At 41.0% G+C, this 20,283-nt stretch overlaps 1 protein-coding gene across 1 annotated transcript in view; it reads right to left on the bottom strand.

The window, feature by feature from the left end:
• st3gal8 (ST3 beta-galactoside alpha-2,3-sialyltransferase 8) overlaps window positions 1-14,300 on the bottom strand; it is a 46,660-nt gene extending 32,360 nt beyond the window's left edge. The window contains exon 1 of the mRNA XM_034082909.2: window positions 14,217-14,300. The gene's annotated coding sequence lies outside the window, so the exon portion shown is untranslated. The remainder of the gene's footprint in view (window positions 1-14,216) is intronic.
• Window positions 14,301-20,283: the final 5,983 nt, after the last annotated feature.

Here is a 20,283-nt window from a genome sequence, read left to right as displayed (position 1 = left end):
AAACCAGTCATATGGTAAGTCATCTGGGATTGTGAGCTTTAGAAAAACGTGCTCAAGTATGTGACAATCTGCAGGTCAGATTTAGAATCAGGCCTCTATAATTACATCTCTCCAAATACAGAGCAGAAGGTTTGCCGGCCTCCCAGCATGTCTCTCTATAATTATGTTATGTATAAACTTGACTATTTGAAGAGGCTAAGCCAACGCTTTAAGCCTCTGAGGATCCGCTTGGTGGGTGTAATTGACGCACACAAGTTTGCTGCCGAATAAAGGTCAGAAACAAAGTTTCCAGTTTGAAACAGTCCATTTATTTCCGTTTTACTGGTTTCCATTTACTTGCTTCTTTTCATATTCACCACACGATATTACCGTTTACACCATACTGTTGCTTTGCTTGTAATCCCGTGTTTGTGTGTGTGTTCTCCGTGTGTGTTCTCCGTGTGTGTTCTCCGTGTGTGTTCTCCGTGTTTGTTCTCCGTGTGTGTTCTCCGTGTTTGTTCTCCGTGTTTGTTCTCCGTGTGTGCTCTCCGTGTGTGCTCTCCGTGTGTGCAGTCGTCACATCAAGCTAAATATCATAAAGAGTCACACATCATGTAAGACTGAATTCATCATTGAAGAAAAATAAACACTTAAAACTTCCTCATGAATATTACACGACATTCAAAAATAAGCAAAATGTCATTGTATGTGTATATTAGAAGCAACAGTTAGATAAAAGCATAAGATACTAAATGAATTCAATTATGTTTGTTGCATTATTTGGAAGAAATAATACAGGAAACAAATCTGAACACTACAAAAGAAGAAAATAGGGTCAACAAGTTCGAGATCCACGAGAAACTACAGATATATTACAGGATTACAATGGGAGAATACAGTGAAGTACTAGGGGGAAAAGGACACAATGTTCCAGAAACTATTATAGTATAGTAGTAGGAGTATTATGAGACAAATGCTAACTCTGTTTGTGTGAGGAATTGCGGTATCTCTTCCTGCCTGCCACGTCCAGCCCAACCTCCGTCTCAGCCCTGCTCCACGTTCTCCCCACTCTGTTCAGAGTTTGCTTTGTCCCCTGCCTGGTTTTTGTGGACTTATTAAATCCAGTCTTTTTGACACTTCACCTAAGTCTCCGTCCCAGTGTTCTTGCATAGCGGGTTCAAGTTTTGTGTCTCTTTACGAGGAGCTTAACAGTTTGATCTAAGGTAATTCTATACAAACAGTTTAAGAATATTAATACTTACAGACTACAGGGATTAAAAAAAAAAAAAAACGTTAAATAAATCTGAATATTATAGAAATACTATGCGAATATGATTATTGTAGAATACAGTAAAGTGAGTATATACAGAACAAGGTATGTGTTCAAACATTTTAGAGCTACAACACTAGAAAATAATCCCCTTCTAATTCTATAAATAATGAACTGTAAAACTGACTTTTGATGAAAATAAATTGCAGATAAGGAGATGTCCTGCTTTTCTCTTTTTTATATCATAATAAACTTAATATCCTTAAAGGTGGGGTAGGTACGTTTGAGAACCGGCTCGAGATACACTTTTTGTTATATTCCATGGAATGCTCTTAACATCCCGATAGCAATGAATATCTGAAGTGCTTTGACAAAAAATCCATAAAAAAATGTCATCTGTGGAAGCCGTAGCGCTGTAAAAAGCACAACCAATCATTTTAGCCGGCCTGGCTAAAGTAACTGGATGGCCTACCTGCCTGTCAGCCTTCCATCTGTGCACAAACTTATCTCGTGCCCTCATTGGTCATGTGCGCGTTCGTGTGTGTTGGAGGAGGGGCTCTGTAAGGAAGTGGCAGATTGTTTCTGGCTGTATATTTCAAATTCTAGCACACTCGAGCTGGTTTCTCCAAAATTACCTACCCCACCTTTAAGTTTTGGGCCAAAAAAAGAGAAACGGGTGTGGATGCATTATTTTCTGAAATGTTATAGACTAAACACTTATTAGATTAAGATCATATTGGATTTATAAAACATAAACTGGTATTGTAAGAGTACCACTGTTGTGACTAGGGATGCACCGAAAATTCGGCCACCGAAAATTATCGGCCGAAAATGGTTAAAAAGGCCCTTTCGGCTTTCGACCGAAAGGGTTTTAGCACCGAAAAAATATCACCGAATGTCAGAACAGGCAACCTAACGTGTTGTTGTGATAACGTAATAAAGACGCGGCGACGCAGGGACCATGCTCACGGCTGGCTCACAGTCAACATGTCTGCCGCTTGGAGATACTTCACAATATCAGATAAAGAGTCGCGGATTGCGATTTGCAAAACGTGTTCAGCTGACATTTCTCGAGGGGGTGTAACTTCAAAGACTTTCAGCACTTCGGGATTACTCCATCACCTGAAATCTAAACACCTGGACCAATATACGGAGTATGATGAAATCACCAGCGCACAGAAAAAAAAAGTCCTTCCCAGCACCCCGACTCCTTCTGTGGCGGACCTTTTTGAAAAGATTAAAAAGTTTCCCAGTGATGGTCCTAAGGCAAAGGGCATTACTCGGAAGTTAATGGAATGCATCGCCATGGACGATCAACCGTTTTCTGTCGTACAGGACGTTGGATTTCGTAGGCTTATTGAGCATATTGAGCCACGTTATTCCTTGCCTAGCAGACGACACTTAGCAGACGTGTGCTTACCTGAACTGTACAATGTCGTTGCTAATCACATCCATGAGCTCTTGGCTACAGATATTACAGCCATCAGCTTCACGACAGACATATGGAGCTCAGACGTAAGCATCACCAGTATGCTCAGTCTAACTGCACAATGGATCGACAAGGATTTTAAACTGCAAAAGATTCTGCTGCATTCGCAAGAGTTTAGGGGGTCTCATACAGCACAGTCCATCTCGTTGACATTCGCCAATATGTTCGACACATGGCATATCGACCGACCTAAAGTGCACGCAATAGTCACTGATAACGCACGAAATATAACTAAAGCTATAGAAGAATGCAATCTGAGTGGAATACGCTGCATGGCCCACACTCTGCAATTAGCTGTGAACGAGGGAGTGTTGGCTCAACGCAGCGTAAAAGATCTGTTGGCCATAAGCAGAAAGATTGTTGGTCACTTCAAACACTCTCAACTGGCCTATTCTCGCATTGAGCCAATACAAGATGAGCTTGGAGTAACAACAAAACGGTTCCAACAAGATGTGAGTACACGGTGGAACAGTACATATTATATGCTGGAAAGCCTCTTTGCTCAAAAGCGAACCTTGGCTACATACAGCGCAGATCATGATCTCCCCGCATCATTCACTCCAAACCAGTGGATCTTAATGGAGAACATTCTCTCCATTCTTGCCCCATTCGAACAGCTAACTAGAGAGATTAGCTCATCTGACGCATCGGTGGCAGACGTCATCCCTTTAAATGCGGCTGTAGCGGCAATAACTCCCTATGAGTTAGCTGCTGAGAGGCTAAAAGATGCTCTTTGCTGTGACGCGTTCCATATAAGAGTCCGTAGTCATTTGTAGTCCATGGTGTTTAATAAAGACGAAAACAAACAATATACGACTCCAGACCTGACGGTCAACAGAAAGTATCGGAGCAAATTCACCCTCTTCCTACATCATATCCTCCCAACCGGCATCCAACAGGTGACTAAATACCAATAAACCACACCCACGTGACCATTGCCGGAAGTGATAAACAACCAGAATGAAACGCGATGCAAACAGAAATACAAGATAATAATACAAATAATAAGTAAGGCAAAAACAAGCATTTTGGCTCCTACATTCCGGCCCCTAATTATTATATAACAATTTATAATAATTATTCAAAACCAATTACAATAAAGCACTGTATATTCTAATGATATGCAGATCATCATGTTTTAAATCCAGTATTCATATATCAATATACAAGCAATCAAGTCTGCTGTGTGTGTATTGTGAGTGCAGGGTGCAAAAATAGTCACTGTATGGAGGGGGCAAGGAGCAAGGTCAAACATTTTAAATTATTTAGACATGGCAAAAGTTTCTCTGCCACATGAAAAAGGCGTACTTGGCTGAGGGGTATGTTCAGAAAGCCACTATTTGTCTTCATCTGAATCCCAAGTACAAGTCCTTTTTTCCTTGTCCTTTTCCAATCTAATGTGATTGATCCTTCCAATAGTTTGGCAGATTTTAAGACTGGATCCCGGAACCGCTGATTCCCCATGGAAAGTCTCTGGATGTCTCTGCCACCTTCAGGATAGTGCATCTTAAATTGATGTTTCCACAGCATATCCACTGTCCTTACAGACGTCCTGCTGGCACCCATCACTGACTCTGAGGGTTTGCAGTCCCCTTCACCGGCCCCAGTAAGGCCACTTGTATGCAAAGAGGCTGGTTCTTTTCTGTACATCTTAGTTTCCTTTGTTTCTATGTCGTATTTAATTTGTCCCGCTTTCATGGTTGCAAATTTGCTTTCTACTGGATGAGGTTGTGACTCGAGTGTTATGGTAGATTTAAGTGATTTAAGTGTCAGCTCTGTCCTTGGTTGTTATTGTTGATGTTTTTAGATTAGCTACACTGTGCTCTGGAATGATTGGTGCAGATGTATATATAACTTGTGGCTGGGGTACAAAAGGATCTGTTTTGACATGAAGGGTTTTCTTTTCCTTAAATTCATTTACAAAATATGACTGCTTGCCATCAGATCCTGTAGTGCAGCTACTCGGAACACTGGATTTCTTTGATGCAGCAAGAACCTTCATTTTAGCCATGGTGGCGGCGATGTCTCCTTCTAGGTCCAGTTGTTCTCTTCTTCCCCTCAGCTCATGTTCCTGTTTTTCTAAAGCATGTTTCTTTTGAAGTAGATTTTGTAAAACCATCAGGGCGGCCACTTCCGCCTGAGCTTTTATATAAGCAGGTGCAGTTCTTGAAAGGCTTCCTCTGGATCTTCAGCCATGAAAAGTACATTTGCTAGTTCTGTTTTCAATATTTAACACACTGTCCACTCCATCCTCATTTTCGTTGTTGTCACTCATTTTGCATGTTCCAATATGCACACAACAGTTCACTAATGTCAATCTTGTCACAGACGCGGTGCCTGATCAGTGATCACAGCTGTGCACGTTACAAACAATTCCGGAAATCCAAACCTTCGCCGATATCGGCATAACCAGCACGCACAAAACAGGCCAAATAACAGTCCCCAATGGACTAACGGCGGCACTTCCAAACTGTGTTCCAAAATAAAACATACACAGAATGAACGCAATTGTGCCTACCGCCTCAACTGGCTGTGATGTGCTCCAGTCAATCAGTTTCCGCCTGCGGCCACGGTGAGTTGTGGCTTTTCCTTTCCACTTCGCCGAGGGGGAAACTGTCTCAGTGTTCCAACTCCGTGATCCCGAACGTCCTGGCTTCGTCTGCTTAGGATCCGGTCCATTGCGTCGCGTCTTCGATGCGGCGATCGTTTTCTGTTGACTAATTGTAGCGGCAATAACTCCCTATGAGTTAGCTGCTGAGAGGCTAAAAGATGCTCTTTGCTGTGACGCGTTCCATATAAGAGTCCGTAGTCATTTGTAGTCCATGGTGTTTAATAAAGACGAAAACAAACAATATACGACTCCAGACCTGACGGTCAACAGAAAGTATCGGAGCAAATTCACCCTCTTCCTACATCATATCCTCCCAACCGGCATCCAACAGGTGACTAAATACCAATAAACCACACCCACGTGACCATTGCCGGAAGTGATAAACAACCAGAATGAAACGCGATGCAAACAGAAATACAAGATAATAATACAAGATAATAATACAAATAATAAGTAAGGCAAAAACAAGCATTTTGGCTCCTACAGCGGCTCTAAAGCGTCTTCTAAGGAAAGAGGTTGAAACGGACCGTGGAGTAAAAACTATGAAAAGTACACTCTTGGAGTCTGTCAACACACGTTTTGCTGATATCTACTCTGATCCCCTGTACTGTATCGCGACTGTACTTGACCCGCGATATAAAGACAATTATTTTGATGCGGGGAAAAAGCAAAGCGCACGAGACATGATCCAGGCTGTGTTGGATAAGGAGAACCCACGAGAGGAGGCTGCTGCGCACAGCACAGGAGACGTGACGCAGACCACAGAAAAAAGGGCTCGTCTGTCTACAGCAGAGGAGGAGGAGGACAGGGGGCAACCACCCTCGTTGTCTGATATGTTCAACGAGATCATGGAAGAGAATACTACCCCAAATAGGTAGGCTACTCTGTTCTGACTTGGTTACTTACTGTACTATGTGCTACTGAATGTGATATTTATTAGTACTGTATGTGCTGCTATGTAATATGCTCTTAATGTTGTAATTTCTTTTGACATGTCAGATGATTTTATTTGTCTGCCAAGTGATCTGGCATGCGTAAATATACATTTGACTAAATGTTCATTATGCACTGTCCCTATTTTAAATACAATCTTATTCTCTCAAACCTCTCAAATGCCAGGCTGGTGACAAGCTCAACCGCTCAACAGTTAGATGATTATCTCTCATGCGGCTTTCACACCAGCGCTTTTCAGTTTCTAGCTCCGAGCGGGAGCTTTTCTGGTTCAGCTCCAGTTTCCCTTTTCAGCTCCCGCTCTGTGCACACCGCCCACTGGCGCCCCAGAGCTGCCTCTGCTGCGTCATGACGTCACCGTTTACATCGCTGATTTGCCCCCCAACGGCAGCTCACAACAACAACTGCGTCGGGTCGATGATCGTGTTGCTTTTAATCACACGAAGCCAGAATAAATTGAATAACGACTTCTCCAACCGTATACTTTTCTCCAGAGTGCCGTGGTTAATTGTTTATTAATGTGTTTACCGACCGCTGCAGTGCTGCTCTTCCACAGGAGTTTCTTCTCCCGTTAGCTCCCGGTTAGCTCGCACTGCAGCGGCCGCTCTAAAGTATTCACTGTCCGACTCACACAAGCAGCTGATGCATATCCCCAGTTCCCCTTAGCCTAAGTGAATGTGTGTCAGTCTGAATTGACACTGTTTGGTATCACAACGCTGTTAAGAAAGTTTCTCTGGTATAAAACGGGTGATGTTGGCATAGCAACCGAAGCTAAACTGACTACTTGCATCCGATAGCTGCAATAATACAAAACAACACGTCTGCCTCTCTCCACAATGATCGATAACAGCGAACGGATGGTCAAAGTAAGGCACAAATAAACAGAATCACACGAAGCCTGGTTAGTGTTGCCTGACTTTATAAAGTGTGTTTATAGGCACTACTGCTTGTAGGCAGGCATAACAGTCGACCCATGGGAGGTGGGTTTAGTTTCCTGCACGCCTCGACGTAAGCGACGTCACCTCTTAGCTCCAAAGCTCTTGCCTCTGGACCGACAATTTTTTGGAGCTGGAAATGAAGCGGATTCCGGAGCTAAGAGCCGGCGCAGCTCCGGTGTGAACTGGAAAACCCAGCGCTTTTCAGGCTCTAGCTCCGCACGGCGCTGAAAAGGCGCTGGTGTGAAAGGGGCATCAGAAGTACCCATCCCCAGAAGCGAGAACCCTCTTGGATACTGGAGAAACAAACAAGACCGCTTTCCTGACCTGGCCAAGGTGGCACGCAAGTATTTGAGTGCTCCATGCACAAGCACTGACAGCGAGAGACTGTTCAGCGCTGCCTCTCATGTGCTTGATGAGAAGAGGAACAGACTCATGGCTGATAAAGCAGAGAAGCTACTGTTCATTAAAAAGAACCTCCCACGTTTCCTTAATAAGTAGACAAGGCTGGCTTATCATAGGCTTATCATAAGCTTTCATTTGTAAATACTATAGTTACATTCATGTGGATTTATCCAGTTTGCACATTTGTATGCATGCACTTATAGGTGCATTTGTTGTTGTTGTTGTTGTTGTTGTTGTTGTTGTTGTTGACACTATTTTGTTGTAGGCCTACTGGCCTAGATGTTTATGCTGTTTTAAAGCCCCTTGGCTTTGTTCTGAATGCACTTTGTTGTAGTTATTATCCTACAGAGAAAATAAATGTACAAATGTTCAAAAGTGCTGAATAAATGTTTTATGGACCCATAATAGTGATTATTATTTAAGTTATGTTTTGCCATAATCATGTCTATTTCCATAATCAGGTAGCTGAACAACATTGGTAAAAAATGTATACATTATATATATATATATATATATTTCTATTAATCATTTTCGGCCTTTCGGCATTCGGTTTTCGGCCAACTGTTTCTTATTTTCGGTATCGGTTTCGGCCAAGAATTTCCCATTCGGTGCACCCCTAGTTGTGACAATAGAGTACAGTGTGCGAAAAAGTACACGTCCCACCGTCCGGGACGTGTTATTTACAATATCGGACAAGTAGATCTTTTAATTGACTTGTCCGGTGGACAAGTGACGTTTTTCGCCCCGATTTATTGACAAATTATTGATAAATTCAGTTTACAAAAGGCAGAACTCATTCGCAAATTGTCTGTGTCCGCCATTGTTCGTTTAGAAATGTTAGTTTCGGTTCTGCTTGTCGATTCATAAGGAAATGCATCTCGCCGTTTTCTGTACAGTTAGACGGGGGCGGGGCGGAGCGGGGTGGGAAGTGTAGCACAGTGGCAGGGTTGGGAAGCAAAACTCGGTTTCGAGTAGGAACAAATAACAATTGTCCGGTACCGGGATTAATAAGAGTTGTGAGGACAGGAGGCGGAGCCCCGCGGACCGCAGCTCTCTCTCTCTATGCTCCGTATCAGCTGATCGCTGCACGTTGCAGCTCAGCGTCTCTCTATCTCTCTCTTTCTACACACAGCGGATCCGCTGCCCGTTTAACAGCCTCATCGTTGTCAAACTTTCTTATGTTCTTTCTAACACGTAATGAAGGTTATTAAGCGTTTTAGCTCCTGTGTCGTTAATATTGACCGCCATTTCCTTTATGAAGTGAAGCAGCCTCCCTGTCTGTCCTCGCGCTGTCCTCACATCCCCGGACCCCCAGACTCGGAGGAGCACAGGGATGTCATGTTAGTATTGTTTATGAAGCAGGGTATAGAAAGTACATTATTGAAATGAAAATACTATTTATTTACTTTTACAAACAGTGATTAGCTGGGCAGCTGCAGCATGTGTATTGCAGGACATGTGTATGCGCTTTGAGTTGTAGAAAAGCGCTAAGCCTATAGGCTATAAATATAATAATAATAATAATAATAATAATAACTTTATTTGTATAGCACCTTTCATGCAGGGGATTGCAGTTCAAAGTGCTTTACATCAGTAAAAAACAAGACATCAAATCAGTGTAAACAAGCAGCAAGAGCAAAAAGTGGGATAAAATAATTAAAAATAAAAACATGGGGAATAAAACATAGAGAAATAGTGCAATGTCAATCACAGGGAATAGTGCAGTATAATAGTGTAAAAATGCTTTGGTAAAGAGATAGGTTTTAAGCTGCCTTTTAAAAATGCCTAATGTATTGGCTTCCCTAATATTGTTGGGTAACGTGGTTTACAAAGGCTGCATCACCGATCTTCTTATGACTCTTTCTGGTGACCTCTAATAGACCTGCATCTGATGATCGCAGTGTTCTGGCGGGTGTGTAGTTTATTAGAGAGTCAGCAATGTAGCTGGGTCCTTGTCCATTTAGAGCTTTGTATGTAAGGAGAAGCACCTTCAAATCAGTTCTGAAAGTTACAGGAAGCCAGTGTAGAGTAGCTGAGACATGACTAACGTGTTCCCTCCTTTTGGTATTCGTCAGTAGTCTAGCTGCAGAGTTTTGAATGAGCTGGAGTCTAGCTTTCTTGGGGAGACCAGTGAATAGTGCATTGCAGTCGGCTAGATATAAAAGCATGAATTATCTTCTCTGCATCATTGTGATTTATGAATGGTCTTAACTTCGCTATGTTTCTGAGATGAAAGAAAGCTATTTTGGTCACTTTGTTTAAATGGGCGTTAAAGTTCAAATCTGAGTCCAGGATGACACCGAGACTTGTCACCTCCGGTTTAATCCAAGTGGTTAAACTTCCTAGATTATTTGTTAGCATCGCTCTTTTTGAGATAATAATAATTTATTATTATTATTATTATTATTATTATTATTATTATTATTAGGCCTATGTGTTGGAGATGTGTGGTTGGACTCTGTCTCACAGGCAGGTTGCAGTGTAACATCAGAGGAGACTGGGCCAATTGTACATTCTTAAACTGCACCACTTAGAACTAACTAAATAATGCAGAGATTATTTTTATATAATTGTATTCAATAACCGTAAGAAATTCAACAGTATGAAGTGATTTGTAAATAGGAATACAGATTTGACTTAATGTTTTCATAAATATATTTTTCTCCCAGTTTGTCATGGGACTTATTTACCCTCTCAAAGAACCGGAATCGAGAACCGAAAATAACCGGAATCGAAAAGCAGAACCGGAATCGTTAAAATCCAAACGATACCCATCCCTATGTGTGATGCAGTAACATCTTACCGCTCACTTACGTTAGCGGTGTTGTAAAAACCGTGGGAAAGTGTAAAATACGATGACGAAGAAGAAGATTCCAGTGGCCCCAATTTTTGTCCATTCTGGACAAGTGAAGAATGTATTCGGACAAGTACATTGCCAAACTCACTTGTCCATGGACAAGTACTCTCTAAAAACTTTTTCTCACACTGGAGTAGTTGTGCAGAATACACAGAATGCAGGTCTCCCTTGAAAAAGAGATCGATGATCTCAATGGGATTCACCTGGTTAAATAAAGTTTTGCAATGAAAATATATATTCTACAAATCTCTATAAAAAGGTATTTAGTAAAACTGCTGTTTTTTGTGCTGCTTTAACGCTGAATTACTTCCAGACGATCAATAGTTTGTTCTTATCTTAAGTGTTTCCGTAGGAAATAGTGAGGTAAAATACTGACGTGTGCAATACAATCAGCGACAACAAACAGAAAGTATCTCCGGAGATGTTTTACTGACTACAGGCTGCAAGAAGAATAATGTAGTAATAGGGATAATGTAAGATCATAAAAAATCTTGTTAATCTCTGTACAGGGAAATGAGGGTGGCACATCAGCCACACGATAAACTAGAATAGGTAAAACACGGATATCATGAGATGTAATAATACAGTAGAGTCCAACACAACACATGAAGTAATAGCAGGAAACGGTTAGAGAAAATAATAGTTCACTTAACCTCAATGCATAACTACAGTCTACTAGTGGAATATTACGGGTTCAACTTAAGGCAGTGTGCGAAAAAGTACACGTCCCACCGTCCGGGACGTGTTATTTACAATATCGGACAAGTAGATCTTTCAATTGACTTGTCCGGCGGACAAGTGACGTTTTTTGCCCTGATTTATTGACAAATTATTGATACATTCAGTTTACAAAAGGCAGAACTCATTCGCAAATTGTCCGTGTCCGCCATTGTTCGTTTAGAAGTGTTAGTTTCGGTTCTGCTTGTCGATTCCTAAGGAAATGCTTCTCGCCGCTTTCTGTACAGTTAGACGGGGGCGGGGCGGAGCAGGAAGTGTAGTACAGTGCCAGGGTTGGGAAGCAAAACTCGGTTCCGAGTAGGAACAAATAACAATTGTCCGGAACCGGGATTAATAAGAGTTGTGAGGACAGGAGGCGAGGCCGAGCCCCGCGGACTGCAGCTCTCTCTATGCTCCGTATTAGCTGATCGCTGCACGGTGCAGCTCAGCGTCTCTCTATCTCTCTTTCTACACACAGCGGATCCGCTGCCCGTTTAACAGCCTCATCTTTGTCAAACTTTCTTATGTTCTTTCTTTAACACGTAATGAAGGTTATTAAGCGTTTTAACTCCTATGTTGTTAATATTGACCACCATTTCCTTTATGAAGTGAAGCAGCCTCCCTGTCTGTGTCCTCGCGCTGTCCTCACATCCCCGGACCCCCAGACTCGGAGGAGCACAGGGATGTCAGTATTGTTTATGAAGCAGGGTATAGAAAGTACATTATTGAAATGAAAATACTATTTATTTACTTTTACAAACAGTGCGCAGCTGGGCAGCTGCAGCATGTGTATTGTAGGACATGTGTAAGCGTGCAAGCGTCTTTGAGTTGTAGAAAAGTGCTAGGCCTATAGGCTAGTATAAATATAATGTATTATTATTATTAGGTTATGTCCTATGTGTTGGACATGTGTGGTTGGACTCTGTCTCACAGGCAGGTTGCAGTGTAACATCAGAGGAGAATGGGCCAATTGTACATTCTCAAACTGCACCACTTGGAACTAACTAAACAATGCAGAGATTATTTTTATATAATTGTATTCAATAACCGTAAAAAATTAAACAGTATGAAGTGATTTGTAAATAGGAATACAGATTTGACTTAATGTTTTCATAAATATATTTTTCTCCCAGTTTGTCATGGGACTTATTTACCCTCTCAAAGAACCGGAATCGAGAACCAAAAATAACCGGAATCGAAAAGCAGAACCGGAATCATTAAAATCCAAACGATACACAACCCTATGTGTGATGCAGTCAAATCTTACCGCTCACTTACGTTAGCGGTGTCATAAAAAACGTGGAAAAATGTAAAATACGATGACAAAGAAGAAGATTCCAGTGGCCCCAATATTTGTCCATTCTGGACAAGTGAAAAATGTATTCGGACAAGTAAATTGCCAAACTCACTTGTCCATGGACAAGTACTCTCTAAAAACTTTTTCTCACACTGAAGAGGTAATAACAGAGATGAGTACAGTTGTGTTTAAAACATACTAAAATGTGAACTGCAGACTCAGTACAGAAATACTTTAGATAAACTGTTGTAATAATATTATCAGAGATTAAAGTGTAGTACATTAACATTGAAACAGGCCAATTACCTTTCACACATGTTTTAAATATGATAGAAATGGTCCATCATGGAAACAACAAATATTACAGTAATGTTATGAGATGACACTGCCTGGTATTAAGTCATAACTAAATACTATACAATATATTGTAGGAATGTATATGGTAAGGTGGAGGTTACACTACATTCCAATATGATAAAAGCAAAACAGATATTTAGAGGGATAGGCTAGTATACAATAAAGTAGACCCACAAACAAATAACTGTATGCTACCAGCAGAATAATTGTACAAGATAAATACTACACAAATATATCAGATATAGTTCACCATGAAGAAAAACAGACAAACTAATACATTGTTCTTTAGAATGTCATAATAGGCTAGTTAAAATATCCATTTCAGTTCAACATTAAATAATATACATAAATTACATAAAACAGGAAATCTCCATGTTTTAGAGGCTGAAAACAGCAAGTTCTGCAATTGTTAGCATTACAAGTTAATTTTACGAGATTTACAAAAATTACTGTAGGCCTATGCTACCAGCTACAGAATTGTACAAGATACAGTTCAGGTATTAGTACAGAACAGTACAGTATAGTACAGATATTGGAACAACTGACAAATCAATCATTTGTGTCCAATAAATATTCAAGGTGCTATCATTAAATGAAACCCAAACCATAATAATAATGTGTTATCTCCATAGTTCAGAGCTGAACAAAGATGTTCCTTAAATGTTTGCTTTAGATTATTTAACGAATAATCGATTGTCAAGAAGTTGAATATTATTGTTCTGTCATTACAGATTTTCAATATGACCAAATCTATCGATCGACAAAACCTACACACCAATTTAAGAATCACAAGAGGGGAGTAGTAATTTAAAGTTAGAACAGGATGCGTAGTCGACACTAAGTGTAACCCGGGTTATAACGGTTAACTGTAATACACGCTATAATTAAGTCGGCCTACAATGAGAGAAGCTACCAGCTAACGACATTACTAAAAGGTCACCACAGCCCCACTGTATGAACACTATGCGAGCATGATAAGAGTATCAAAGGAAGTTGTTAAGAGACAGAAAGTCTGAAGACAGTTTGTCCCCCCTTGACCTCCCCTCCTCCTCCCTGACTCTCTCTTTTCTTATCGGACACACACTCGTTTTCTTTCACACACACAGAATGCATCAAACACGAGTGAAGCAGCCTTGGAACAGCCCGCAGCTACAGCGGCTGAATCTGCATGAAGTTTGCTGAAAACTTTCCAGACGAAGTTACACACCAGGCACGCTGCCACACACACACACACGCGCGCGCACACACACATGGGGCTGTACCCGGGTTTAGACACACACTGACACGGGAAAAAGCAGCCGGTTTAACGGCACAAAGCGCCGGTAAGAACCAACCGAGGAGGACTCACATGAAGGAGAAGCCGTCCGGATGGTGTTTCTTCTTCTCTTTGTGAAGCTGCTGCACAGTTGAGGGGGCATAATGATGCCCCGCCCACCAAAGGGGGAGGAGATGGGGAGAAAAGACAGAGGAAGGGAGATTTGTTTTGGGTGTGCGGGGTTTTCAACACGCCTATTGTGCGTGTGCGTGTGTATTTCGGAGCAATGGGTGTATCTCTAAAATAACAACCCAGTCTCATGGCATTTCGTGTTCACCAACACGATTTGTAATCTATTGATTCCAGTGGTGGGCCGTCAGGGCCAGCAATGCCTTCTCTGCTGGCCTAAACATCATCAGAATATAAATTTAATTTTGATATATTTTTTCCACAAATATGTATTAAATTATTCCCCATAGTCTATTCTTTTCATTTCATAGCTTTCCTCTTGGTTGCGCTGCTTCCAGCCTCAGAACAAGATTTGGAGGGCTGGCCTTTATGTTAGAGCTTTTATCCAATCATATTTCAGCCATAATGTGTTGCCAGGGTCCAAGAAATCTGCCCTTAGGCCTTCAGAATCAACAGTGCGGGCGCCTGTAGCTTAAAGTGAACGGAAACAAAACTGTGGCGTTAACCAATCAGATTTTGAGTTGGCGACAACGGGCCAGCTAGCAGGCGTACGATTACGTCAGCACGTGCACGTCTTTTGATTGGATACGCACTATTGAGAGGCAGAGCTATGTAGAGCTAGCAAATTGAACTTGAATTTGAACGAGCTAATTTGTGTAGATTTCTACAAGCTGTTTTTTTTCAACCCACAATGGCTGAAGGAGGAGAAGAGATCGATTTGGTCGCAGATATAATTACAACGCCATTTTCCAGACGAACTTTTCAAGAAAAGCTAGACATTGTGAGAAGAGAACGGCCAACCCCGACGCTAGCGAGCCTATCACAGCGGGGGAAAGGGTTTGTCCGCCACTTTCAAATCACTAACTACGAGCGGTACCCCTGGCTCACAGCCTCCGAGAGGCACTGCAAATTGTACTGCTGGGAATGCCTGCTATTTGCAAATGATCGAGAAAATGACTTATTGGTGGAACTGAAACGCACAGATAAACTGTACAACAGAGTCATTGAAGTCTTCTTGAGGAAAGAAAGGAGGATGGATTTTGTGTTCAAATAATCAGTTGTTTTGGTGAGTACAAAGCATTTTATTTTTTATTTTATTTTAATATATTTTTGTCATTTTATGTCGTTAATATTAAATCAATATTAACGAATTAATATATATGTAATTAAAATGACAAATATATAAAAAATAAATGTTTGATGCTTCTGCAAGAGATATCGAGATGTGTGTGGCGCACTGGCTCAGCTGTGCAGTAAAAGTACTCAAGGAGACTTGTTGAATTGTTTTGGTTTAACCTTTATCAAAGTGGACATTCAGGGCTAGGAATACACTTTCACCACTGTCGCAAATATATCCTCATGAACAAATGCAAATTAATTGTTTGTTTTCTTTTATTTTCAGTGAATAGTTTGTGTCTTTATCGTCACGTTTCTTAAATGAAACTGCTTTGGGTGCGACAATGCGCTGTTTAGTGAACAAACTTGTTAAAGCTCACATACTTTTGGTGGACTTAATAAAACTTTGTAGACTAATGCCTTAAAAGCCCCTTTTATTTTTAAGTTTTGACAGTATCCAAGCGATCTTAAAGCTGGTAGTTTAACACTCTTAATTGTAAATGCGGATATATTGATTATAAATGCTTCGGAAATATTAATATAACTCTGTTGTACTTGACTATGTTAAGGTGATGCAACGCCCGGTTATACTGCGTTTCTGTCTAAATGTATATTTTCTAGAGCCATGGCGTCATAATGATGGTATTAAGAGGTGGAATAATTCAGGTAGGACTGTGTCGGACATCACTGAAGGCCTAGGTGTGAAATGCACGGCCCGCCACTGATTGATTCGTGTTCACCAACACGATGTTCCCCTTTTTTTTGTGTTGCATAGCACGATTTTAAAAGCAATGTATTTCTACTGGGTTGCGTTCCGATAATCCAAAAATCAGCTCCTAAATTCTAACCCTATCTCCTATTCCTTGACCTCTGAGTGAAACGTCACGGGGTTAAGGGATAGTGGATAGGATAATTCAAAAGGACTTAGGAGAAGAGACTGCATACTTTACTTTAGAGAATCCGAATGCACTTTCACTATCCGACGTGTTGGTGCGCCAGCGGACATCATGAATGCTGCTGTGGGGAAAGTATGGAAACTACAGTTTTCTATACAGCGGACTACAACATGGATGAGAACGAGGGACTACTGTAAACTCATCTAGAGACTCTGCACCGTGCTCTGATGCTGTTGTTTTATGCTTTATGAACGGGGACAACAGAGAAACATATTCTTCATGACCAAAGTTGGAATTGAAATAAAAAAGAAAAGTGAAACTTTTGCTCGTTACCCTCCCCCTCCGGTCCACATTAATACAAATGATCCCAATACGTATGATTGTATGAAAATATCTTAAAATATATACAAATGTATTTATTATAAACGTTAGTCCTTAACTTCTATCACTGTGTATATCACCATTCAAGTATCTTTTACAAGTTGAACAAACCCCACACAGCTCAGTAAAGACTTTGAAATGTTGACTTTATTTGATCATTTCAGTAAAAACTAACGTTCATATTTCTCTTTTTGATTATGATACTGATGAACGTTCAAAACAAAGCACTTTGGCAAGTTACTATATACGTTTTAAAATGCTTAATAAGCACCGTAACTTTCATGATATAATTTCTCCGTCATAATCGACTGTTGTGTGACGGCAAATGCTGCGGCTGCAAGGCATTGTGGGGCAGCATTTTCTCCTCTCCTTTCGGTAAGGGAGGTCCAGTGGTTCCTAAGCTAAAGGAGGTTATAAAGGAAGTTTGAAACCTCCTTTCCTTTCATTTAGAGAATTGGAACGGCACTTAACATGGCTGCCACTGACGTACTTCCGGGTCATTTCACTTGGTTAGGAAGGTTCCTAAGCTAAATGGACTATTGGAACGCAACCCTAGTAATGTGTTTCGTACCTGCAGCACGTCTTTTTCTCCGGTCGGGTCGTGGAAGACCGGAAGCTGTGTGGTTCATAAAAACATGTTCTTACTCAATATCAAGCCACAATTATTGCTTTTATTTTAAATAGTATAATTTCGGACTTTTGTTGCCGTCTGTGAGGAAAATAAATGGGGCTCAGAGCCTCAGAATACTGAAATCTGTATTTTTAAAAAAAAATGTCCTTCTAATTTGTTATTCTTTTCAAAATAACACACTGTTATTTACTCACCAATAACACACAATTAACCTTGCTTTTATTTATTGGTTTAATTCCATAATTTCGGGCTTTTTTGGCGTCCGTCAGGAACTGAATTTCAAAATAAAAATAACCGGAAACAGACGTAGGCCTCTAGGAGTTTAGGATGGCCGAAGACACTACACTACCCATAATCCCCAGCTATCGTTTAGGACTACAGTCCCTGAGATTAATCTTCAAGCTCTGGGATTGGATGTTGGAGTGGCAGTGCGCCAAGGTTACTCCGAGCGTCAAACAGCTGTTTGAAATGGAACGAAACCACGCCAGACTATCCAAAACTGGAATTGAACGCCCACCCAGAACTACACATGCTGGCTATTGTGTTTTGCAAAATGTTCTACTGAACGTTTTCGTTTTTCCCACAATTAGAAGTTGCCAGTATTAAACACATTGGTGTTATCAAATGTAAAACATATAATTAATAAATGGAAAATCGCTTGTGTCCATAACCCACATGACAGCTCATTGTTACTAATTCTACTCCACAACAATTCAGAGGTTAACCTGGTATTTTTACTCCACTACTAATGATGTGAAATATAAACAACCCTTAAATCTGTCTTTGGTTACACCCAGGGGTTAAGTTGGGATTTGATATGTGGGGGGGCTCTGTGTGGAGGTGCGAGAGGGGGGCGGAGGTCGAGGATCTCTTTATTTGACTTAAGGGATATATACTGTGGCCCTAAAGCAACTGCTCTATTATCTGTATCAAATGCACACATTGATGCCACCAAATGTCAGTCAAAATAGAAAGTACTACAAATAAACTGGAATTCATTTACATCTTAAATTATTAATATATATACACAAAAAGGTTTACAAATATCCAACCTTCAAATTGCTTTTTTAAATCAACACTGCTCTGCACACTTGCTAAAGAACATTTGTCTGGAAATCTCAATTCATTTGTAGGGCTGCGTGAGTATGGCCAAAAGTATGGGAGTAAATCTCACTGTAAACTATTTAATCATCACCAAATTCTGTGTTATTATGACCGATCATAACTCAGCTTTATGCAGACATACAGGGCCGGTTTTTGGCATAAACGGTCGCCTAGGGAGGCAGATCTGGGGGGGCGCTGCGGTGGCAGCTCTGGGAGGGAAAAAACATTTTTGACTGTTAGAGCTCATCCTAATTTTCGGCCTTGATGTAAAAACATTCATAATTAAGTAAATGTAACACCCTTTTCACCCCGATTACACTTTTCATTTGCCCTGTACGATGGGTGCTGTAAGTGATGAAAGTGCAGGGGTGTTGGCTTATCAGGCGCCCGCAGCTCACAGCTAAAGTGGGCGTGGGAGCGAGCGAGAGAGATATATGCAATTTATGTTAACACATGTTTCCAAGGCACTCCTTTATAATTATTGGAAATGTGCCGACATGGCCACTTTCATACAGATCATACACTAATGCCCTCGATTGGTCTCTGTGTGTCGTTCAAGCTCGGGAGGGTGTGTGTGTGTGTGTGTGTGTGTTTGTGTGTGTGTATGTGTGGCGCGAGCGAGCGAGAGAGAGAAAGCGCGCGCACCTGTTACGTGCAGCACGTCTTTTTCTCCGGTCGGGTCGTGGAAGACCGGAAGCTGTGTGGTTCATAAAAACATGTTTTTACCCAATATCAAGCCACAATTATTGCTTTTATTTTAAATTGTATAATTTCGGACTTGTGTTGCCGTCTGTGAGGAAAATAAATGGGGCTCAGAGCCTCAGAATACTGAAATCCGTATTTTTTAAATCTTTTTTTCCTTCTAATTTGTTATTCTTTTCAAAATAACACACTGTTATTTACTCACCAATAACACACAATTATCCTTGCTTTTATTTATTGGTTTAATTCCATAATTTCGGGCTTTTTTGGCATCCGTCAGGAACTGAATTTCAAAATAAAAATAACCGGAAACAGACGTAGGCCTCTAGGAGTTTAGGATGGCCGAAGACACTACACTACCCATAATACCCAGCTATCGTTTAGGACTACAGTCCCTGAGATTAATCTTCAAGCTCTGGGATTGGATGTTGGAGTGGCAGTGCGCCAAGGTCACGCCGAGCGTCAAACAGCTGTTTGAAATGGAACGAAACCACGCCAGACTATCCAAAACTGGAATTGAACGCCTCCCCAGAACTACACATGCTGGCTATTGTGTTTTGCAAAATGTTCTATGGGACGTATCTATTGAACGTTTTCGTTTTTCCCACAATTAGAAGTTGCCAGTATTAAACACATTGGTGTTATCAAATGTAAAACATATAATTAATAAATGGAAAATCGCTTGTGTCCATAACCCACATGACAGCTCATTGTTACTAATTCTACTCCACAACAATTCAGAGCTTAACCTGGTATTTTTACTCCACTACACTTATTTGAGTTACTTTGGAGATTCTGATTAATGATGTGAAATATAAACAACCCTTAAATCAGTCTTTGGTTACACCTGAGTAAAATTCAGGGAAGGTGATTGTCAAGTGCCAACAATCAGGAGAGATATTTGATTGTTGGTGCTTGAGAAGACTAAACATGTATCTGCAATTGACATGAATGGAAACGCTATATGGAAAGGCCACCAAAAACTGACCTGGTCGCTTGAGGACGATTAAGGACGCTTAAACGGGGCTACCCGCTGCAGTGGAAATGCGCCATATGAGTCCAGGCAGGCCCGGACTGGCCATCGGGAGGACCGTGAGGTTTCCCGATGGCCTGGCCTGTTAAGAGGCCTGCTGGCCTGAGG

Source organism: Pseudochaenichthys georgianus, chromosome 5 (genome assembly GCF_902827115.2).
Source record: "Pseudochaenichthys georgianus chromosome 5, fPseGeo1.2, whole genome shotgun sequence".
In the NCBI taxonomy this organism is placed as follows: Eukaryota; Metazoa; Chordata; class Actinopteri; order Perciformes; family Channichthyidae; genus Pseudochaenichthys; species Pseudochaenichthys georgianus.
Note: the sequence above shows the minus strand (reverse complement) of the source record. Positions and strands in the feature narration are given on the sequence as shown.